General features: G+C 42.0%; 1 protein-coding gene across 1 annotated transcript in view; it reads right to left on the reverse strand.

Annotated features, from left to right (window-relative positions):
• Positions 1 to 25551, reverse strand: part of LOC108426141 (MAM domain-containing glycosylphosphatidylinositol anchor protein 1) — a 339434-nt gene that overhangs the window by 41063 nt on the left and 272820 nt on the right. The gene's annotated exons all lie outside the window — the stretch shown is intronic.

Below are 25551 nucleotides of genomic sequence, written 5' to 3' on the forward strand. Positions count from 1 at the left end.
CCAGACTTATCCATTTCAATAAGCTTTTCTCCTCTCTTCCAGAATGTCTTTTGACTGTGGCAAAGTGTGCTGCGTTTAGCCTACTTCACACTGCTGAAACGCTTCTGTTTAAGTGATGTTTAGATTCAATGGGGCTAATCAAGCCCAGGTGTGTCTAGTCTACCTGATCCCAATTATCAAATAACTCTGGTTAATGGGTTAATTGAGGGGGGATGTACATTTTCACACAGGGCCAGTTGGTGTTGAATAGCATGTTTCTTTTATCATTTATCATTTTATCTTTATCTTTTATCATTATCATTTAAAAACTGTATGTTGTGGTTCCTCAGGCTGTCTTTGTCTTCTATTAATTTTTTTTTTGAAGATTTGACGTGTGACAAATATGCAGATACAGAAAAAATCATGAGGGGGCAAAGACTTTTTTCATGGCACTGTATGCTTTAAGAAAAATAATGTAAAATCCTAACAGTCCTAAAAAAAAAAAATGTTACATAATATTTTGTAAAATTTCTAAAAAAAGTTACCTATTCATATGTAGATGTAACTTCATGCCACACAGCATACATACAGTTCAGTTCACAGTCAACACTGTGAAAGAATTTAAACACTGACTGACTGTCTAATGGAGTAGTTTTCAAGGCCAGTCCTGCTGACCCACTGTCGTGCAGTTTAAAGTGTTTTCTGCCCCAGCACACATGAAAACCACTGGTCAAACACGTGTTGTAGGTCTTCTCCGCCAGCATTTTACCTGCCAGACTCATATTTTGGAGGTTGCTCTGTTCAGAACTCAGTTCTTCAAAAATGTTGATATAGTATATTCATATTTATAATATCAATATCTTGCATATGATTTACACAACTGTAAACAAATTGTATTTTCCATAGGTAAGAAAGCATAGAAGTCCATAAAAGTGTTTTTGTTCTGTTTAAGTGCAATTTTTGTTCATGATGTGTATATATACACACTTTCCATTTTATCATGGCACAGCCAAGCAGGGGCTTCTCCCCCTCAACCCCCATTGCTCACTAGCAGCTCCACAAAGTCAGCTGATTTATAAAATGTAGCTGATCACTTCTATGTTTAAAAATCCATGTTAATCTACACCCTCCTGGCAGAATGGTTAGTAGGGGTCTGCAGAATAAGGCTACACACTGGACAAACAGTCATCTGTAAAAGCTAAAAAAGTAAATGTCATCTAGAGAGAGCACATGTCTACACATGTTAACATGCACATGCACAATTACTGTTTATTTGATTACTTTGAAATGTTGGGAAAAAAAATAAAATGTAGGTCTCACTTTATTTTAGTCCACTATGGACTATAGGAAAGTCCACTATAGTCCCCTTTAGAGTATCTACAGATGTTCAAATTGTTAACAAACTATTGGTTGTTTCTGAACAGTGGTGCGGTTAGGAATATGATTTGGACCAGGGTTAGGGATAGGACCAAGGTGAGGGTTGGGTTTAGGTTCCTGGTTGAGGTTAATGTTAGGGTTAGGATTAGAGCCAGGTTTAGAGTTTACTAGATATTCAGTTGAATGTAACTTAAAAGTAAATTAAGTACCTATGAAGTATCTAAAGTGGACTATAAAGTATATTAAATCTAATTAAAGTGTCACCAAAATGTGACCTGGGTAAAAATTATAGCCCACTTAATATTTGATGTGTTTATGCTTATATTGTTCTTTTTTCCAATATGTTTGAATCAGCAAATAAATAGAAATCCTGAAATAAAATTAGCATGAAAATGCCATATTTAAGTTTGTTCCCTGTAAAGAACGTGTTAACAAAATATGCTATTTATTTGACCCACGGTACACAAACTTTTGCATATAACTGAAAAGGATGTGATTTATTACATGAAAACTTCTTCTTCTTCTTTCGGCTGCTCCCTTTAGGGGTCGCCACAGCGGATCATCTGCCTCCATCTTGCCCTATCCATTGCCTCCTCTACTTTCACACCAACCATCTCCATGTCCACCTTCACTACATCCATAAACCTTCTCTGAGGTCTACCTCTTCTCCTTCTACCCGGCAGCTCCATCTCCAAACATTCTTTGCCCAATATATCCACTATTCCTCCTCAACACATGTCCAAACCATCTCAACCTGGCCTCTCTGGCTTTATCTCCAAACTGCTCCACCTTCACTGTCCCTCTGATCTGCTCATTTCTAATCTTGTCCATCCTTGTCACTCCCAAAGAAAATCTCAGCATCTTCATCTCTGCCATCTCCAGCTCAGCCTCCTGTCTTTTAGACAGAGCCACAGTCTGCAAACCATATATCATAGCAGGACGCACTACTGTCTTGTAAACCTTCCCTTTCACTCTGTCACACATCAGCCCTGACACCCGTCTCCACCCACTCCATCCTGCCTGCACCCTCTTCTTCACCTCTTTTCTACACTGTCCATTGCTCTGGATGGTTGACCCAAGATATTTGAAGTCATCCACCTTTACGACCTCTACTCCTTGCATCTTTACCTTTCCACCTGCCTCCCTCTCATTCACACACATGTATTCCGTCTTATCTCTACTGACCTTCATTCCTCTCCTCTCCAGTGCAAACCTCAACCTCTCCAGATTATCTTCCACCTGCTCTCTACTCTCACCACAGATTACAATGTCATCTGCAAACATCATGGTCCATGGAGCCTCCTGCCTGACCTGATCTGTCAACCTTTCCATCACCATTGCAAACAAGAAGGGGCTCAAAGCTGATCCCTGATGTAACCCTACCTTCACATTGAAACCATTTGTCACTCCAACTGCACACCTCACCACTGTCTCACTATCCTCATACATGTCCTGCACCACCCTAACATACTTTTCAGCTACACCTGATTTCCTCATACAGTACCACAGTTCCTCTCTTGGCACCCTATCATATGCCTTCTCTAGATCCACAAAGACACAATGTAGCTCCTTCTGACCTTCTCTATACTTCTCTACCAACACTCTCAACGCAAAAATTGCATCTGTGGTACTCTTTCTGGGCATGAAACCAAACTGCTGCTCACTGATCTGAACCTCTCGCCTTAGCCTTGCTTCAACAACTCTTTCCCATACCTTCATGGTGTGGCTCATCAACTTTATACCTCTGTAGTTACTGCAGCTCTGCACATCACCCTTGTTCTTAAAAATGGGGACTAGTACACTGCTTCTCCACTCATCAGGCATCCTCTCACTCTCCAGGATTTTGTTAAACAACCTGGTTAAAACGTCCACTGCCTTCTCTCCTAAACATCTCCATACCTTCACAGGTATGTCATCTGGACCAACTGCCTTTCCATTCTTCATCCTTTTTAATGCTGCCCTCACTTCCACCTGACCAATTCTCTGCACTACCTGATCCACTATCTCTCCCCCCGTTGTCCTCCTCTCTCTCTCGTTTTCCTTATTCATTAGGTCTTCAAAATACTCCTTCCATCTACTCAACACTCTCTGTTCACTCACTAGTACATTTCCCTCTCTATCCTTTATCAGCCTAACCTGCTGTACATCCTTTCCAGCTCTATCTCTCTGTTTAGCCAAATGATACAAGTCCTTTACTCCTTCTTTACTGTCCAGCCTCTCATACAGCTCATCATAGGCCTGAGCCTTTGTCTTTGCCACCATTCTGTTCGAAGCCTCACAGTACTCCTGCCTACTTCCTTCATCTCTCTGGTTATCCCACTTTTTCTTAGCTGCCTTCTTCTTCTGAATACTCTCCTGGACTTCCTCATTCCACCACCAACTTTCCTTGTTTTCTTTCCTCTGACCAGACGAAACACCCAACACATTCTTGCCAGTTTCTCTCACCACCTTAGCTGTAGTTTCCCAGTCCTCAGGTAGCTCCTCACTGGCCCCAAGGGCCTGTTGCAATTTTTCCCTGAACTGCCTGCAACCATCCTCCTCCTTCAGCTTCCACCATCACCAACATGTCCACTGAAGTCTGCACCAATCACTAATCTCTCCTCTCTAGGGACACCATCTACCACTTTATCCATCTTACTCCAAAATTCCTCGTGCACCTCTAACTGACAACCAATCTGTGGTGAATATGAACTGACCACATTCAAAATTACACCATCAACCTCCAACTTCAGGCTCATGATCCTGTCTGACACTCTCTTTACATCCAGAACACTTTTCACAAGCTGTTCCTTTAGGATTATCCCTACTCCATTTCTCTTCCTCTCTACACCATGATAGAACAGTTTGAATCCACCTCCAATGTTCCTGGCCTTGCTTCCTTTCCATCTGGTCTCCTGGACACACAGAATATCTACCTTCCTTCTCTCCATCATGTCTGCAAGTTCTCTGCCTTTACCAGTCATTGTCCCTATGTTCAGAGTCCCTACTCTAACCTCCACACTCCTGCCTTTACTTCTCTCTCGCTGCCTTCTAACCCGCCTTCCTCCTCTCCTCTTTGATGGTCTTCGACCTACAGTAGTCCAATTTCCACCTGCACCCTGCTGGTCAACAGCACCGGAGGCGGTCGTGGTTAACCCGGGCCTCGACCGATCCGGTATGGCAATCATATTTGTGATCCACATGATAGTTTTGGTACGTTTGGTACGTTTTGGTAAGTTTTTACGCCGGATGCCCTTCCTGACGCAACCCTCACCATTTATCCGGGCTTGGGACCAGAAGTACACAAAGTACACCCCTAATGATTTATTATATGAAAACACCAGCTCTAAATAAATGCAGGACTGATCCTGTTTTGCAAAACTGAAGATTGCAAAACATATGCTATCATAATTGTGCAACTATAACTAACTAACTAAATAAATACATAAATAAATAAATAAACATGTTTTCCATGGTGTTGCTGTTTCAGCAGGTAATGTTGTATGATGCATGATGTAATGTTACTTCATGCTGGAGATGGGCACCATTATTCACCATTTAAGATCTCTTTGAGTGTTCCTTTGCTGAGTTTGCTGAGCTGAGTGTTTTCGTATGACGTGTAGTTTGGAACAAAGCCAATGAAATATGTATTTTTAGAACTGGGTAGAGCTGAAGAGAAGGTTAGATACAAGCATTTCCTATCACGCCTCATGTTAACTGACACAGCATCACTCAAATTAAGCTTAATAAATTAAAAAGAAATAACAAAATTGTAGTGTATTTCTGAAGGTTAAATGGCAGCATGTTAAATCACTAGATCTATTGCAGTAAATAAATGTGAACGCTTTCATGTTTCAGCATAAACAACAAAAAGGGTTAAAGTGCCCATCTCTGTTCCATATCAGTGCAAAGATGGTGAATCCAATTAGCTTCCACTCCATCCTATTACAGCTTAAAATGTCTTTGTGTCCAGATGTTCTATTGTGAGTTATGAGAGCTATAAGAGGCACCTGGAGAGTGCAACTCCATAATATTCCGCTATAGTGCATTACATTTCAATATCTTCTTTGATGGACAGAAAGACACAAGGAGAGACAGAGTAACAGATAGACAGACATAAACGTAGAAAGAATGAGAGCAAAAAACAGACAGAGAGGGAGAGAGAAGACAAAGAGAAAAAGAAAGAGAAAAGGAAAAAAGGAGAAAGGTATGAAGCAGGGAGGTATGAGAGACAGAGAGAGAGAGACAGACAGAGTGAGTGAGAGGGAGAGAGAAAGAGCGTCTCAGGGCGCTGAAGCTCCTCACAGAGTGAAATGAGCAGCATGGCAGAGATTCAGACCAGTGTGGCATTCGCAAAGCAGACAGATGGCACAATCACAAAACAATAGATTTACAAACACTGCACAAGAGGCTGTGGCAAAACAACAATTGCTCACTGGCGCTAGCAGAAGAGACACAATCGCGCTCACAAACATTACTCAGAGATTACACTGACACAAGTAATAAAGCCTGAAAGAAAGGACTGCTCGTGAATGGTTTATATGTGTGCATAAAGGCAGACTGGCGTCCCGGGCTGGTTTCCTAGACTGAGACAGAATTAGCTGAAGGGACGTCTCATATTAAAAGCATTGCATTAAGTCTGTGCGCCGCTCTAGTAAAGGTACTGGGGTACACACATGACCCCAATCTCTCAGGGGAGATGCAGAGAAAGTGAGAGAGGGAGAGGGAGAGAGGGAAGAGGGCAGATAGGGGCAGAAATGAAGAAAGAGAGAGAGAGAGACAGTGAGAGGCGAGAGACTGAGAGAGTTAGTTAAGTAAGATATATGAGAAAAAACACAATAGATGGGATAATTTTATCACTAAATATAAGGTGTTTAATTATACTGTCAACTTCTGCAAGATTCAGCTTTGGATGTGCATACTACATTTATCATTTCTCGAGCAGACTCAGCCACTAAAAGGGCCAGATTGCATGCCATTGCAGTGCATGCTGGAAACTGTAGTGCAATTTATAGTGAAATGGGCGAATATTAATAGACATTTTAAACAATTTTGCGGGCCGAATAGGATTGTGCCACAGGCCTGACACGGCCCGCAGGCCTTATGTTTGACACATGGGGTCTAGGGTTAAACATTCAAATTGCATGACATAGTTATTTTAAATGTTTTTACATATTAACTAAAGACATATATGGACACAATAAGCATGGTTATAACATGCTAACAATGTATTATTATAAATATTTATAGCCATGTTTATAATGCCTTATGAATGCATTATAACATGGTATGAATGTGTTTATAGATGCTTACAAAGGTGACATTCATTGAAAGTGTTACCAGCTTTTAATTACAACTACATATAAACATAAATAAACATTTATAAGGGCTTATTCCAACAAGAAGGAGTTACTCTGAGGGCACTTACACTTTTAAATTAACTGAACTTCAGTGTACTTCTACTCACAAAGTCCAATCATTAGCAGTAATGGGAGACAAATTTGAGTCACATGGAAATGCCAGGTGTGTAAACGGCTATACGTCTTTCACACCTTAGATCAGATCTCTTGTGATAGCTGTTAAAGCCAGACATATAGAAGGATTAAGCACTTTGCGACTGCCTTAACATAAGCATGTTGCCAAAGGATGTGATTGAGAAGGCAGAGATGGTGCAGCCTTTGTTGCATCTCTCACCAAAAAGTTCCAAACTGCCTTTGGACACAACAGCAACACAAGAACTGTGTGTCAGGAGCTTCATGAAATGGGTTTCCATGGCTGAGCAGCTGCAAGCCTAAGATCACTATGTGCAATGCCAAGCGTTGGCTGGAGTGTTGAAAAGCATACCATCACTGTACTCAGGAACAGCAGAAACGTATTCTCTGCAGTGATTTATCACATTTCACTATCCTGGTGGTTTGGTGAACAAATCTTGGTCTGGCAGATGCCAGGAAAGCACTACCTACCAGAAATGGCAGTAAAATTTGGTGGAGGAAGAATAATGGTCTGGGGCTGTTTTTCAGGGTTTGGGCTTAGTTACAATGAAGGGTAATGTTAGTACTACACCATACAAATACATTTTAGACAATGACATGCTTTCAACTGTGTGGCAACAGTTTCCTGTTCCAGAATGACTGGAGTCCCTGTGCACTAAGCCCATAAAGACACGGTTTAACGAGGAACTCCAATGATCTCCACAGAGTCCTGACTTCAATTACACTGAATGACTTTTGGATTAACTGGAATTGTCAACTGTAAACCAGGCCTGACATCACAAATGCTCTTTTGACTGTATGGGCACAAATTCCAGAGTTACACTCCAAAATGACATAGAAATCCCACTCAGAAGAGTGAAGGCTGGTATAGCTGCAAAGAGAGGACCAACTCCATATTAATGTCCATGGTTTTGGAAATGTATGTTCAACTCATATATGTTCAGCTCACATGTGTGTTGGTCAAGTGTTCACATCTGTTTTTCCATATGTGTGTAACATATCGCTGTTGTCAGAACAAAACCTCCAAAATCTCCAAAATGGTAACTTTACAGGAAGAAAAAACAGACTTTACTGTTAATGTAAGTCAATCAAAGTCATTTTGGGCCATTTCTTTTGGTCCATTCATCATGAAATTTACATACAGTGTAAAGAACAACAGGTATTTTAAATTATGTCCAAAACAGAAAAACGGACAGTTTTTTGCAGACAGCAGCGATATGTGTTTTATTGTTCAATGGCTAAGAAACGATTAATACTGATTAATACACCATGCTACTGTTATCACTGGCGATAACCATAACTCCTAATGATTAATAGATAGAGTGCGGCTCGAACACATACTGTGCAAAGAGAAGAGCCTCTAAACAAGAGTACAAAGCATAATCCATCTTTCCCTGCCATATGTTCCCTGCTATAGAAAGAAAAGCAACTCCAGCCTACAACAAGATGATCCTGTGATATAGCTTGTGCAGGCTCGTCCAAACACTCGTTCATCACCCTAATGAGTGAGAGACAAAGAGAGGAGAGGGGGCCAGTCACAGTCAGAACCAGTGGGATTCAATCAGGAAAGGTACAATGGTTTTAAACAACAATGCTGACCGCTTTTTTCATCATTTTTATGGCAGAATATTTAGTTGAGGCCATGCAAGTCCATTCAGACACATTAGTCTGACAATTTTTCTTCAGCTTCTTTTTTAGATTCCACAAAGTTTGCCTTCATGCAGCTTTGCACATTCTTCGTGTTCTCTCAAGCAGCTTCATGAGGAGCCGCATGGGAAGCTTCACCAATGGGCATGAGGAAACTCCACAAATGAGCGTTTGTTGGCTGCTCAAAACTACTTGTTGGGGAACATTTAAAACAAAATACAGTAATATGTAAAAGTTAAAGCCTTCATTTATTTAATTATAAGTACAAGTATAAATAAAATATAAAATAAAATACAAAACATATTTATGAGAAAATGACACAGAAGCCATCCATCCATCCATCCATCCATCCATCGTCATCCGCTTATCCGAGTTCGGGTCGCGGGGGCAGCAGCCTAAGCAAAGAGGCCCAGGCCTCCCTCTCCCCCGCCACCTCCTCCAGATCTTCCAGAGGGATACCGAGGCGTTCCCAAGACAGTCGAGAGATATAATCCCTCCAACTCTCTAGGGAGGAGTCCAGAGGCCATCCTTACCAGATGCCCGAACCACCTCAACTGGCTTCTCTCAACGTGGAGGAGCAGCGGATCTACTCTGAGCTTTTCCCAAATCGCTGAGCTTCTCACCCTATCTCTAAGGGAGAGCCTGGCGACCCTACGGAAAAAGCTCATTTCGGCCACTTGGCTGTTCAGAGAAATTCTGTCCATAAAAGGTATGAACAGAATCGGTGATAATGGACAGTCCAACAATAGAGCCCGGAGTCCAACAGTCGAACCAAGTTACTGCTCTGTTTGTACAGGGACTGAATGGCCCGTAACAACAAGCCCCTCACCCTGTACTCCCGGAGCACTCCACACAGGATCCCCTGAGAGACGCAGTCAAATGCCTTCTCCAAACCCACAAAACACATGTGGACTGGTTTGGCGAACTCCCACGTACCCTCCAGGACCCTGGTGAGGATAAAAAGCTGGTCCAGTGTTCCACGACCAGGGCGAAATCCGCATTGTTCCTCTTGTAGCTGAGATTCGACTATCGGTCAGACTCTCTTCTCCAGTACCCCTGCATAGACCTTACTCGGTAGGCTGAGAAGTGTGATCCCCCAATAGTTGGAACACACCCTCCGGTCCCCTGGAAAGTTCAGTCTTAGAAAGTGGATTTTCTGCTTCTCACAATCCAAATAATTTGGTCAGATGTTCTTCTTTTTTGTCTATTTCCTTTTCTCAGCAACAGGTTCTTGGCAGCTACACATCCTTTCATCCTCATAGTATTGACTTGTCTTCTCACGGTGGAAGGATGAACAGAAACACCTGTGGATTTTTCAGACCTGAATCAAGAGCAGAGCTGGATTTTCTCCTCTCTCCCAAACACAAAGTACTGTTTTTCTGATGGTCACAGTGCTGGTGGTCTACCAGGTCTTGTATGGTTGTTAGAGGTCTCATTTTCTCTGTACCTTTTGGAAACTTCCTGTTTTCTCTTGTCCTCCTTTGACATTCCCCTGTCTTATGTGGATTATCTTATATCTAATCTTTTCAGAGTAAAAAAATATTTTTTAATATAAAATGTTTGTTATGGAAATTCATACATATGAATTAATTTCATTTGTGTATGTTTGTCATAACAAATTTTAAGTTTAATTTAATAACCTTGTCATATATAATAATATCCTATTACATGCCATATGTAATATCCTTGGACCCAAGTGCAAAGCAACTGGAGAACTAGAAAACAAAACGAAAACAAGGACACCACAAGTGGGAATGGAACCTATGACCTCAGAAAACAAAGTTTGAAAGTATAACCACTACTGTGACAGGATTGTATTGAGAGTTTTTTAAAGAAAGAGAGACAGAAAATGATGGGAAATAAAACAAAGGATAGGCCAGACAAGAGAAACACCAAAATTACCAAGGCCAGACAAAAACAAACACCAAAGAGAATCGATTTTAAAGGATAGGAATAAAAGCCAACAGAAACATGCTCTGAGGAACGTTTATTGCTTTTTATTTCTTCCTTTCAGATTCAGAAAGGAACAGACTAGAGAAGTATGAGAGAGAAAGAAAACCTTGAGTAAAACTTTTTATCCTCTACATGAGACTTCTGGCTGGCCGGCCTGCCAGAAACTCAGTAACAAAGACTCAGCAATGTGAACCTCTGATTTAGGCCTTAAGTAGCCCTACATCCAGGTGTAGGGTGTTGTGCTTCATTGTGGGAGGGAGCTACACTGCTTCTCCCCTCAGTGGTCAGAGGTGGCAGTGCCCTTGGTCTACAACACCCACCTTAATCAGATATGTCTAAACTTTAATTAAATTGCACACAGAGGAATTAGACCTCCACATTTAACTCATCCGTGCAGTGAAACACCCACATACATGCACACACACACACACTACGGGGCAGTGAGCACACTTGCCTGGAGCAGTGGGCAGCCCTATCCACGGCACCCAGGGAGCAGTTGGGGGTTAGGTGCCTTGCTCAAGAGAACTTCAGTCACATACTGTTGGCCAAGTGGATTGAATCTGCGACCTTCCACAAGGCTGGTCCACTAACCTTCAGTCCTCAATTGCCCTATGACCTATGTGCTCTGTGTCCTGCGTAAACATTTGCTTATAAACCTTGGTTCCTGTGTATTTTATTACCTGCTGCAAGAACGCATCTGCATTTGTTATAACAAGGTTAGGTCAGACAAACCCGGAGAGGTGAACTGTGCTGCCGTTAGCTGGGATGTTGAGTAGGGTGTGAATGGCACATGGCGCTGTATTTGTTCTGATGATAGAACAGCACTGTCCTCTGCTCAAACAGAGTAGCTTCTGATAGAGAAGCAAGAGTTCTGTTTGTTCAGCCCCGGCTGCATGTTCCTCCCCTACCCTCTCTCCGAACTCACTTCAATTCACAATAGATTTACTGGTTCCGACCATATTAGCTGCAGCCACATCATTTTAAAGTGTTAACTATTTATCCCGTAATGTCAAACTGGGAACCATCCAGGCTAAAGTGCTGTGGAGATTAGTGTTTACCCTCATCTAACGCTCTGAATTCGGTTCATGAAGGCCTTGCTAATTAGCCGATGAGCTGAATCGGGTCTGTTTAATGAGGCAGTGTACAGTGTTTTGGCCCGCGAGAACTGGAGCTTGACACATGATTTAATCTGTTCTAGGTTTGATGCTTGTTGTTGTTTTTATTGTTAATAATACTTATTTTCAACTCTATTTATGACATATATAATGTACAGTACTGTGTAAAAGTTGGAGACATTTATTCATGACTTAGCAGAAAAAAGTAGAAAACAAATATTTAATACAAAATTCCACAGAAGCCTCAACTGCTAAATACAATGTCAGATTTCTCAGTGTTTAGTGTGTCCACCCTTTGCCTTTCATTCCTGCCTCTCACGATCCAAGTCCATGAAATGTTATCCACAGTACTATGCAACAGTTTTTGTTTAGATGATGGTTAGGCTGTTATGTGTGTTTGTTTTCTCTTCTCTATTGGTCACTCTTCTCCTGTTCTTTCAGCTGTTTAGCTCTCAACTTAGAATAGTTTGTTTTGTTTATTTATTTGTGTGTTTTGATACTGTCTGTAGTCCCCCTCCTATGTAGACTGCCTAGTCTGCCCTTACAATTTTACTATAATAAATTGTTGCTTTTCTTTATTTATAGTTTAACTTGCTTGTATGTTCGACTTTAGCAGTTTTATCAGTAAATTATATATACATTTATTAAGTGATACTTTTTATATATATGCATGACAGCTATATATATATATATATATATATATATATATATATAGCTGTCATGTATATATATATATATATATATATATATATAGCTTCTGGGAAGGCTTTCCACAAGGTGTAGGAGTGTGTTTATGCATGATTTTTCACTCCAAAGAACACGTCTCCACTGCTCTAGAGTCCAGTGGCGGTGCTTTACAACACTACATTCGACACTTTGCAGTGCGCTTGGTGATATAAGGCTTGGATGCAGCTGCTCGGCCATAGAAACTCATTCCATGAACTTCTCTATGCTGTTCTTGAGCTAATCTGAAGGCCACATGAAGTTTGGAGGTCTGTAGTGATTGACTCTGCAGAAATTTACCGACCTCTGTGCACTATGCGCCTCGGTATCATTTTATCATTTGTGGCTGAGTTGCTGTCGTTCCCACTCGCTTCCACTTTGTTATTATACCACTGACAGTTTGTAATTTTTCAGTTTTTTACATAATTTGAAAATGCCTGTTGCTCCTTACATGCTGTGTGTAAATTTCATTAAGAGTGAATCGAAAGAAATGCCCTACAACAGTGAAAAAAGTCTGGTTATATTCACTTACATTAACAGAAAAGTAGGTTTTTTTTCTTCTCCTGAAAAGTTATTTTGAAGATACAAGGTTTAAATACACACACACACACGCACACACGCACGCACGCACAAACGCACGCACACACACACACATATATATATAATGTATTCAAGGGGGAAGGGGGAAATCCATCCATTGTAAACGTAAACAAAGAAGGTCATTTCGAGAGGTCTGATGTAAAATGCTCCACTCCAAAGAAACAATGGTAGTAATGAGCAAAGTGGTCACGATTACGCTGCCTGATGTCTGAATGCCTGATATATTATTTTATTATTTTTTGTTATTGATTGTTTTTTATTGTTTATTGTTTTGGCCTAAAGCATATTTTTACAAATACATTAATGGCTTTGGACATTCTAAGGCAATCTAGTATCAATAGATATACATATTTTTGTGATTTACCACTATTTTACCATAATCACCATTACATGATTACATCTAATAGTAATTATAATCGTGCAAAACAAATAACAATAAATAATAAATGGCAATATTTGCGACATTGTTCCTATCACCACTACTGGAAAGAAATCAGAGTTCTCTATATGGCACCATTTCACATCACAACACACTGAAATTTCTTTTTTTTTCCTGTCCATTTCTTTTCCTAACAGCATATTCCAGAGCTCTATTTCAGGATGTTCTTCTATTGCAAACTTTTCAAAGTATTAATCTTGGATACATTTGTATTTATGACAATGAAGGAGAAAGTGCTTAGCTCTCTCAAAGTAGTCACAAAACCTTAGTTTTCTATATGGCCACAGTTTTTCTCTCTCTCTCTTTTCTCACACAGTGCATGTACTTTTAGGAAGTGGCCGCTCGTTCTCAAACGTAAAGTATGGTCTTCAGTGGACCTTTAGTGGTTGTTTTCTTCTCCTCTCTTCTTACTATCCTTGGATCAACCTGCTTCTTAGGCTCTTTCTCTTACATTGCTACTAGAAATTTGTCCTTTGGCCTTCGTCTTCAATTTATCAGCTGTCTTGTGCAGTTGGACCCCTCAACTTTAGCTCTATTTCTGCAAGGATCTTGCAGTTTACCAGTGTGCTGTTCCTGCAGTGTATTAGGCCACATGTCTATTAGCCTCATTCGGCTCATTTGAGGTTCATCAGCCAGTGAGCACGAGGTCATTTGTGTCCAGAGTTTTATTACTTAAGCATATTACCTTACTTTATTTCAAGGAATAGATGACCATTTAGGTCTACAGTCTTTTTTCTGCTTATATATAATGGAGCACAATAAAAATGGTGCTTTGATTTCATGTGATTCCATTTTTACTTTACAAATGTCGTCAGTTTACTTCTTTGAATATATTTATGTGCACATAACACATATCCAACATTCATTTCTTCTAAAACCATAGAATACTCAACTGTATGTCCAAATGTTTGTGGGCACCCCTACTTATTAGTAGATTCTGCTGCATTGAGGTGCACTTACTGCTGAAACAATGCATGGAGTTCAGATGCATACAGCTGGTTTAATCTCCGTAGAAAAGCATTGACAACAGAACAGGATGCTTTGGAGCAGCCAAATATGAGCGTAAAATCATTCATCCCATGCTAAGTGTAGGCTAGAGGGGTGTGAAATCCCCCAGCACTGACCTGTGGACCAATGGAATTGCATTCTCTAGAGTGATGGAGTCACATCAGTACCTTTGAGATGAGTTGGAGTGGCATTTGTGTTGATCCAGAACTAATCATCCAACATCAATACCTGATCTCACTAGTGCTCTCGCAGCTGAGTGCAATCAAATCCTCACAGCAATGTTTCAACATTTAGTGTACAGCCTTCCCTGAAGAGTGAAGGACAAACTCCTTTATAATACTCTTGATTTTGGAAGAAACATTGGATGAGCAGGTGTCTGAAAAACCTTTGGCCATATAGTATATGTGGACACAGAAACACTGTGTCCATATGTGCTTTTGGTCAGGTGGTGTATCACACATGGAGCTCGTGACTCTGAAGCAGAAGAATTGTGACTCTGCTTAGGCTTTCCTGCTGCCACCCACTCTCAACTAGCGCTTATGTAGGATTATACGGTGCTCCACCCATTCAGCATGACATGGTTCCACTCAGATTCCTCTCGCTTTGTTCTCTCTTTCTCTCTCTGGTTGAGTTATTGATCCAGTGAGGTAATGTAAAGCTTGCCTGTGAGGCTGTGAGAGAAAGACAGCAGCGAGGATAGCTTAATTTGCCCAGTGCTATGTGCACACATGCACACACACCCCTACTGGACTGAACTACCATAAATTGACTCATATTCTTCACTACAAGGAAATGAATCTATTTTATATGAGACTGAAGGTACAGCAGCATGTCAATGACAAAGGTTGAAACAAGTTGGCAAAGGATGCCTTTTGGAGGTACAGAAAAAAAATATTTTAACTGAAAATAAACTACCTCCAGCATCCTCCCACGACCCTGACGGAGAAGCGGCTTAGAAAATGGATGGATGGATGGATAAACTACCTGAACAGAATGTAAGCTGTAATAAAAGCAAGGGCTGGACACACTAAACATTTTAAATGATACTTCCCTTTTGAGAATTCTGTATAATATTCTCTTAATACATGTAAAAATATTGTTTTCACTGATTTTTCATGATCCAGAGAAACGGATAACATATTTAGTGGGAATCACTGTGTACAAGTGTAGCTTGGGGCCTGGCTGTGCACTAACAGAGCAGTGTAAGATTTATCATTGTTTATTGTGTACAGCTGTGTTTAATAAATGCTAAATTTCTAGTGTGTATTTACACACAGATATGGACCATTCCACTGATATGGTTCAAAAATGGTCCCACAGTGAGGCTGAATACTTCATTACATATTTATGGATGGGATTTCTTAATGATATATTTAAAAGGCATTAATAGAGATAGTAATAAGTTAAATATATACACAATGATCATTTATTTATTTTTTTGTCTTTTTTTCAATATTGTTTTTTTTCCCAAAATATATTTTTGATCTCTTCTAGACTGATGATGAAAGACGTAGCCACACCCCTGCATTAATTTTAGCGCAGGAAGTGAGCCTGCATCCCTGTCCCTCATGGCCATATGGTGAGCAGTTAGATTCCATTGTTTTGAAGTAAATGTATCCCAAGAAATCTGAAAAATCTGTGTGTAACATTAAGAATGGTCACTACTGAAATAGAAATTGTGCCAACTTTTGTCTTTTTATTAACAATATTATGAAATGTGTGTGTTCAACTGTTCAAAGTTGTGTTCACTAGTCAGACACTGCCTAGATTTCTTTAGTTCTGCCCATAATTAGCGATTATAATCACTGAAACAGTGATTACTGAAACATTTGGTAGGTTTTTGGTACTGACAAAGTAGAATGTTCAGAGCTGAGTAAGATTTCTCATCAATTACTGCAGATGTGCATACATACATTTGATAAATGCCCATTTTCTTGTGTGTGTTGCTAGTGCTTATGCACAGATGTTCTATGCACACTTGGATAAATGAGACCCTTGAGTGTCCACTAAATTGTTCCTTTAAAGTTTCACTGCTTACCATGTCATTATCACAACACTCGAATGCCAATGGGAAGCATACCAAAGCATGAAACAGAAATTCCACACAAGCCACACCTTGTTCATGTCTTGCACATCTCATTTCTTTTTGAAGTAAGCCCATGTTAACTAATGCTGAGGCTGGGTGCTGGTGCTCTGGAGCTTTGCAAGCAAAAATATGGTTGTATCTAAACCACTGATTAGGACTGTCACTGATTACATATTGCTTTTTCACTGTGCCATATCTTTTCTGTTGAAAATGGAAGCACCCGGGGCAGAAAACAATATAATGCATTCCTCAGTGCTCAAATATGCATGGATTTTGATTGCAGTCAACTCTCAGACATCCTCCTTAAATGCGAACGTCCTATGGAATGAGGAATGTGTTAAATTTACTCAGACTACAAGCAACACAGCAAGCTGAGTAAGTATACGCTAAAGGCTGCTACACCTGGTGAAAGTTTTATGTTTAAACTGTACAAATTTTAAGAAATTACTTAAAATTCTAATTGAGTAATATTTCATTACAGTACTATGCAAAAAGTCAGAGACCACCATTCATTTATTTAATTTACAGCTAAAACAGCCATTCTGTTTTTCCACATAGACAAAGTTTAGTCTTAGAAACTGGTTGTATTTTCTGCTTTTCACAATCCAAGAACTCTCCTGCTCTACTTATGAACACAAATGAAAAGTTTGGAATGCACACTTTGGCAGAGCTGCTTGGTTCTTTAAGGCTGAGCTATGGGGGAAAAATAAGCTTGCTTTTGTTATTGTTTGAGCACAGTGAGTGGAGACTTCAAGCAAAATGCATTTTGTACAATACATACTTTCCATTACATCATTAAACTATGATAGACACACATCATCACTGCTATTGTGCATAATTTACAGCTGCATTGGTGCTATGACTCGGGTCAGCATCCTCTGATGGCATTCAGCCCTGCAGCACAGGGAATGGCAGTGACTACAATACCCTTGCCCAGCACTGTCACTGGGCAGACAGAAAAGCATCAAGCATTCACTGCCACACTCTACAGCACATAATTAAAAGATGATAGACATACATCATCCCTGCTCTTATACGTAATTTATAGTCACATCGACACCTTCATATGGATGAGCATTCCCTCTGATGGCATTCAGGCTCCTGGCTTGCTGCAGAGAGGACAGATGGGAGTTTGACTACAGTACTTTGTCCAGTACTAACCTATAAGCACTGTGCAAATGGCACGCCTAGGGTACAGCTTTTCAGTGCAGTCGTTGCAATTGTTTGAAGCATGGAATTTTGTATAGAAACAGTAGGCTTTTATCCTACCTAACGCCATCCGTGATACATTTGCTTTGTCTCCTCTAACTTAGGAATAACAGCCTGTGCAACTGTGTTGTCTATCACTGTATAAAAGAAGCACAGTGCAGCCTTTTATTATGGATGCCCCTTGACAGTTTCTGAGCAAAATTTGGATCACTGAGCACTTGTTAAATCAGAGTAACAACAAAACTTTTGAAATGGGCTACTAACTAGTAAGGCTTTAAAAATGAAAAACAATTCTTATTAAAAAGGAAAGGATGTGCATGTTTTTCTCAGAAAGAGTCTAACTTGGTCAGACATGGTTCATGATCAGATGAACCTTGACTCAGAAATTACAATTGTTCAATATTTGTAAAAGGGCTGTTGACCTTGGAATTGCACTATGACTATATCCCTCTCTTAAAAGCATGTCAGAATAAAAGTCTGGCTTATTGGTTGTCGGCTATGCCGCATCACATTTAAGGAAATCTGGATTTACGGACAAAAGTTTTTCAGTGAGTTGCACAGCTGCCCTACTTTGCAACATGTTATGATTTCAAATGTTGTTTCAAACAGAATCATGCCTTGAACTTAAGGCTGGCATGATCATGACATTTTGGCTGACCATTAATTGTCAAATAAATAATTGTGGTTAATTATTTTTTTCTTCTCATTCATCAAATGAAACCATTAAAGTGACCAAATTGTCTTATTAGCCATCTGGCTTTCTAGCTTTATTATTTAGTGACTAACACTGGCAGTACTGTTGAACTGTTTATTGCATACACACACACGTTTCACACAGAGTGAAAATATAAGCAAAAAACACTTGGCTTGTTCTGCTTGCACACAGGCAGAAAATGGCAACATTAGCTATACAGCTAACAAATAAACCAAATTACTTGCACTGCCCTCTAAACACCCTTAGGCACCAAGTTAGAAGTTAGAGCTTTATTTGCTATCACAAGTCCAGTGACATGTCTCATTGAATGTACTTAGTGCTTTCTTTTATTTCTATTTATTTGCCTCACACTCAATTCACATGTGGCTTAATATTATTGTGACTGAGGAAAATGACTGCCCTCAGATTAAATAATTACATCCATCCATCCATGTTCTAAGCCGCTTCTCCGTCAGGGTCACGGTAAATAATTACAATCATCTGAAATAACTGTGATTAGGTGATCGTGAAAATCGTGACAGCTCTAGCCAATGTTTTGTTTGTAAATGTTATAGAACACTAATAGTTGTTTTTTAGTTTACTTAAAGCAAGAAGTTAGTTTTACATACCAAACAAATGGAACCGAGAAACCACTTCCAGACAATTTTACCTTCTAGGTGTGTCCAGACTACATCTTCCTCCATGCAAAACTTAATCATCATCTAATTCTTCAGAAGGGGTTAGTTTCTGACCATAGGTCCAATGTTGGCTAAATGTTTTTGGTTGGTGGACTATTCTCAACCTAGCAGTGACACTAGAATGTGTTAAAAACACAGGAAGGGGATCCTGAGTGGTGCAACCATCTAAACATCGACCCTATCATCAGGAGATCGCAAGTTTGATCTACAACCATCCATGGCCGGGTGTCTGATAGGTCTCGCTCTCTCTGGGTGGGTAGGATGGCACCCTTCTTTTCCCCCCACCACTCAAAGCGATGCTAGTTAGCTGATGCAGCAGAACTGGCAGTTGGTGCTTTCCTCCGAGCGCGTTCAGCTGTCCAATGACGTTGCGTGAGAGGTAGTGCGGTTGTGCTTCACAGATTTCGCAGGAAGCCTGTGTTAGCATTCACCCTACTAGTATTGATAGCATCGTGTGATTGGGGGGCAGGGGGGTCCTAACTAGCAGGTGGAATATTTTCTTTGGGTAAAAGAAAAAAAAAAATTAAAAAAAAAAAAATATATATATATATATCCATCCATCCATCCATCATCTTCCGCTTCTCCGGGGTTCGGGTCGCGGGGGCAGCATCCTGAGCAATGAAGCCCAGACCTCCCTTTCCCCAGCCACTTCCACTAGCTCCCTGGGAGGGATTCCGAGGCGCTCCCAGGCCAGCTGGGCGATATAGTCACGCCAGCGTGTCCTGGGTCTTCCCCGGGGTCTCCTCCCCGGTGGACTTGCCTGTGACACCTCCCAAGGGAGGCATCCAGGAGGCATCCTAACAAGATGCCCGAACCACCTCAACTGGCTCCTCTCGACGTGAAGAAGCAGCGGCTCTACTCCGAGTCCCTCTCGGATGACCGAACCCTATCTCTAAGGGAGAGTCCAGCCACCCTGCGGAGGAAACTCATTTCAGCCGCTTGTATTCGCGATCTCGTTCTTTCGGTCATTACCCAAAGCTCATGACCATAGGTGAGGGTGGGAACATAGATCAACCAGTAAATCGAGAGCCTTGCCTTATGGCTCAGCTCTTTCTTTACCACAACAGACCGGTAAAGAGCCCGCATCACTGCTGACCCAGCACCAATCCGCCTGTCAATCTCCCGCTCCCTTGTACCATCACTCGTGAACAAGACCCCGAGATACTTAAACTCCTCCACTTGAGGCAAGAGCTCATCCCCGACCCAGAGAGGGCTCTCCACCCTTTCCCGCGTGAGAACCATGGCCTCGGATTTGGAGGTACTGATCCTCGTCCCGGCCGCTTCACACTCGGCTGCAAACCGATCCAGTGAAAGCTGAAGTTCACGGCCTGATGTCCCCAATAGGACCACATCATCTGCGAACAGCAGCGATGTGACCCTGAGGTCACCAAACCGGACACCCTCCATCCCCTGACTGCGCCTAGAAATTCTATCCATAAAAATTATGAATAGAATCGGTGACAAAGGGCAGCCCTGACGGAGTCCAACTCTCACTGGGAAAAAGTCTGACTTACTGCCGGCCATGCGAACCAAGCTCCTGCTTTGTTTGTACAGGGCCTGAATGGCTCGTAGCAAAGAGCCATGTACCCCGTACTCCCGAAGCACCTCCCACAGAATACCCCGGGGAACACAGTCGAATGCCTTCTCCAAATCCACAAAGCACATGTGGACTGGTTGGGCAAACTCCCATGAACCCTCGAGAATCCTGGAGAGGGTAAAGAGTTGGTCCAGTGTTCCACGACCAGGGCGGAACCCGCACTGCTCCTCCTGGATCCGAGGTTCGACTATAAGCCGGACTCTCTTCTCCAGTATCCTTGCATAGACCTTACCAGGGAGGCTGAGGAGTGTGATTCCCCTGTAGTTGGAACACACCCTCCGGTCCCCCTTTTTAAAAAGAGGCACCACCACCCCAGTCTGCCAATCAAGTGGCACCACCCCCGATGTCCACGCAATGTTGAAAAGGCGTCTCAGCCAAGACAGCCCCACAACATCCAGAGCCTTGAGGAACTCGGGACGGATCTCATCCACCCCTGCAGCCCTGCCGCCAAGGAGCTTTTTAACTACCTTAGCGACTTCGGCCTCAGTAATGGACAAGCCTATTCCCGTGTCCCCAGACTCTGCCTCCTCACTGGAGAACGTGTCGGTGGGATTGAGAAGGTCCTCAAAGTATTCCTTCCACCGCCCAATGACGTCTTCAGTCGAAGTCAGCAGCACACCATCTCCACTATATACAGTGCTAGTGGCACACTGCTTTCCCCTTCTGAGTCGCCTGACGGTTTGCCAGAATCTTTTCGGAGCCGACTTAAAGTCACTTTCCAAGGCCTCACCGAACTCTTCCCACACCCGGGTTTTTGCCTTGGCAACGACTGAAGCCGCAGATCGCTTGGCCTGTCGATACCTGCCAGCTGCCTCTGGTGTCCTACAGGCCAACCATGTCCGGTAGGACTCCTTCTTCAGCTTGACGGCATCTCTCACCTGGGGTGTCCACCACCGGGTTCGAGGATTACCACCCCGACAGGCACCAACTACCTTGCGACCACAGCTACAGTCAGCCGCTTCAACAATGGAGGAGCGGAACATGGCCCATTCTGAGTCAATGTCCCCCACCTCCCCCGATATCTGGTCAAAGTTCTGACGGAGGTGTGAGTTGAAGATCAATCTGACAGGTTCTTCTGCCAGACGTTCCCAGCAAACCCTCACTATACGTTTGGGTTTGCCTGGTCTGACTGGCATCTTCCCCCACCACCTGATCCAACTCACCACCAGGTGGTGATCAGTTGACAGCTCAGCTCCTCTCTTTACCCGAGTGTCCAGTACACATGGCCGCAAGTCCGCTGACACGACTACAAAGTCAATCATTGAACTGCGGCCTAGGGTGTCCTGGTGCCATGTGCACTTATGGACATCCTTGTGTTCAAACATGATGTTCATTATGGACAAACTGTGGTTTGCACAGAAGTCCAAAAACTGAACACCACTCGGGTTCAGATCAGAGAGGCCATTCCTCCCAATCACACCCCTCCAGGTCTTACTGTCATTGCCCACGTGAGCGTTGAAGTCCCCCAGTAGGACAATCGAGTCTCCAGGAGGAGCACTTTCAAGCACCCCTTCCAAGGACTCTATGAAGGCTGGGTATTCTGAACTGCTGTTCGGTGCATAAGCACAGACAACAGTCAGGACCCGTTCCCCAACCCGAAGGCGTAGGGAAGCTACCCTCTCGTCCACCGGGGAAAACCCCAACATACAGGCGCCGAGTCGAGGGGCTATGAGAAAGCCCACACCTGCCCGCCGCCTCTCACCATGGGCAACTCCAGAAAAGAAAAAAGTCCAGCCCCTCTCAAGGAGATTGGACCCAGAGCCCAAGCTGTGTGTTGAGGTGAGCCCGACTATATCTAGCCGGTATCTCTCGACCTCGCGCACCAACTCAGGCTCCTTCCCCGCCAGTGAGGTAACGTTCCAAGTTCCAAAAGCCAGTTTCAGCAACCGAGGATCAGAACGCCAAGGCCCACGCCTTTGGACACTGCCCGATCCACAATGCACCGCACCCCTACTACTGCCCCTCCCATCGGTGGTGGGTCGATGGGAGGGGGGACTCATGTAGCTCCTTCGGGCTGGGCCCGGCCGGGCACCATGAGTGAATGCCCGGCCACCAGACACTCGCTGGCGAGCCCTTCCCCCAGGCCTGGCTCCAGGGTGGGGCCCCGGTAACCCTGATCCGGGCAGGGTACACGAGTCCTGCTTTGTTGTCCTCATAGGGGTGGTTATGGATCACACTTTGTCTGGCCTGTCACCTAGGACCAGTTTGCCATGGGAGACCCTACCAGGAGCTTTTGCTCCAGACAACATAGCTCCTAGGGTCCTTCAAGCACACAAACCTCTCCACCACGATAAGGTGGTGATCCATGGAGAGGAAATATATATATATATATATATATATATATATATATATATATATATATATATATATATATATATATACATATATACAATGCTACTTAATAATATAATGCACTTACCTGCCACCACCAAGTCCCTGCTATGTTGAGAATTGTCTAGTACCTAAATAATACCTGGTTATCAGTGGCCATGTAGTAGTCTCTGCCCATTGATGGATGGGGTAGAGGGGGACTGATATATTGGGCACAAATAGATGGACAATTGACAGTAATTTAAACATGCAAAGTGCACCTATATGGTAGGTATTTCTGATTAAATGGCCAGTATGTACATGTATGAGGCAGACAGTCCTAAAATACTATCGTCTCAGTGCTTTCAGATATTTCTGGACATTCAAGCTCTTATGCTAATGGTGAAATAGCAGTAATTTTGCCTCCTTTACAAAAATCTTTTTGCCATCCTGTTTCTTTGCTTCGTTTCTTCTTTGCCCTCACAGTCAATGTCCACTCGCCGCCTCCACTTTCCAAAGTGTCATTAATAAAGCGGAAGGGAGATATACAGTGAGATGATTCAATGCCAGCGAGGCTGCTTCTGTCAAAAGATTATTTTATGTATCGGAGCCGGGCTTTTTAGCCCCAGCGTAGGGCCGCCAGTGTCAGACCCTGTTCTCATACTGCTAATGGAGGGTTTGTTTAATTCTAGTTTGAAGTGTATATTACAGACTCAGAGTCTCACTCTGCTAAATCTGAGCCAGTGTTAAGGTGGCAGAGGCAGCACTGAGCTATTTTTCATGTGGCTAATTTGGGACATTTTTAATGCTTAGCTCGCGTGGCTAGCGTGAAGCTTAACTCTCACATTGCTAATGGCCATGTCTGAGTCTCTGTAGGATGCCCGGAGTAATGAGGGCTCAGGCAGCTGTGCCTCCCTCTCAACCTAGCATCTGCGCCCACCACGATGCCCACATGCCAACACTAAACCTAATCATTAGCAGATTATGCACACAGCACTAGCGATCACACAACACTGGGTCCAAGCAGGGAAGCTGGAACTTCTTAGGGTGATTAGAGATGCTAATGCAGATCTGACACAAAGATGCTAGTTATAGGCATGATTTATGATGCAGACAGCAGTGAAAATATGGCTCTCCATCAGAGTGAAAGTAGCTGGGTTAATTTGGGATGAAATCATGGTCTGGCTTTACAGATCTATGGACATGCTATTAGTTAGGGAACATCCATGTTTTCTAATTGGTTAATGTTAGTTTTGTGGCCACACGCTATGCATGTGGGCCCTATGGATAATTGGTGACTTTCCAATGTTTACATGCACTAAAGTGTCTACATGACTCCAAAAACACTGAGCTAGGTGAACTCTGGTGTCCTCAAGTTGAATCAACTCAACAAAAGCCATAAAATCAGTTACTAGATTGTTTTAAGTTGAGCAGGCTTCTTATTTTATATGTAATGACTATATATTATTCAGTAACTAGTATGAAATGTTCACTTACTACTTTGGCTTATTTGTCAACTACAATATATAAATATTCAGTGATGACTATTTGGTTACTACAAATTATTCTGTAAGTACAATGAACTGTTTAATACCTACTACAGAATACTACGTAAATAATATGAATTATTTGGTTACTACTACAAATGATTTATTTATTACTATTTATTATTTAGATATTTATATTTTTTTTTGTATTTAAATTCAATAAGGGGGCTACGCACCTATGTTTTTCACTCACCTTCCACCTGTGTAAATTTAATGTGAAATAAACGTGATTTGATTAGATTTGAACTGTTTAATACCTACTACAGAGTACTGTGTAAATACTGTGAATTATTCAGTAACTATAATGAAATATTCTGTAATTATTTGCTAACTATTGTGAATTATGAGTTTTTAAAGCTCTTATAACATTAAAATGGTAAAACACGTATATTGAATTGCAATTTGAATGGAAATTTAATCATTTAAATGTAGCATAAAATTATCCTCATGGGCCAGCTTTGCCATGTGGACCCCATAGTGGGCCACCCTTGGATAATGTAACCATTGCTTTAACATCAGAGAACCAGTGAAGGACTAACATGACAGCTCCTGTGTAATCAGCAATCAAAAGATGCAAAGAGTGAAATGGTAAAGTTTTTAAAAAATGATAGACAGTGCGGATGAAACTACACAAAGAAAATACACAGCTAGACAGCTAAATGAGTCACACAGAACCTGAAAGCTGTCTCTGGCATCACAGCTTTCAGTCCAGGATGGTTGGTGTGTGTGTAACATGTACCTGTGTGTGCACGTCATGTGAGAAAGAACCCCAGGGTGATTCTGATCATGATTAATGTGATTCGCCTTTCAATTATAATTTTCATTAAGGATCTGCTGTCTGCTCTGTCTCTTAAATAGCAATGGAATTAATAAAACATATCCTTTGAAATAAGCAGCACAGGCCTGGAGCAGGAAGTGTGAGCGTTTTTTCAAAAGGCCGAGAGAATACGAGAACTGCGTGTGTTAACCCTGCAGCCTGGCTGGTGAGTGGCACGTGGCAGATAATTAGATAGGATCTCTGAAAGAGGCGACTTTAAAAAGAAGGGGTGTCAGAAAAAGAAGGAGGAGAAAAAGGGAAAACAGTCCAGATGTATGTAC

This window comes from Pygocentrus nattereri, chromosome 5 (assembly GCF_015220715.1).
Source record: "Pygocentrus nattereri isolate fPygNat1 chromosome 5, fPygNat1.pri, whole genome shotgun sequence".
In the NCBI taxonomy this organism is placed as follows: Eukaryota; Metazoa; Chordata; class Actinopteri; order Characiformes; family Serrasalmidae; genus Pygocentrus; species Pygocentrus nattereri.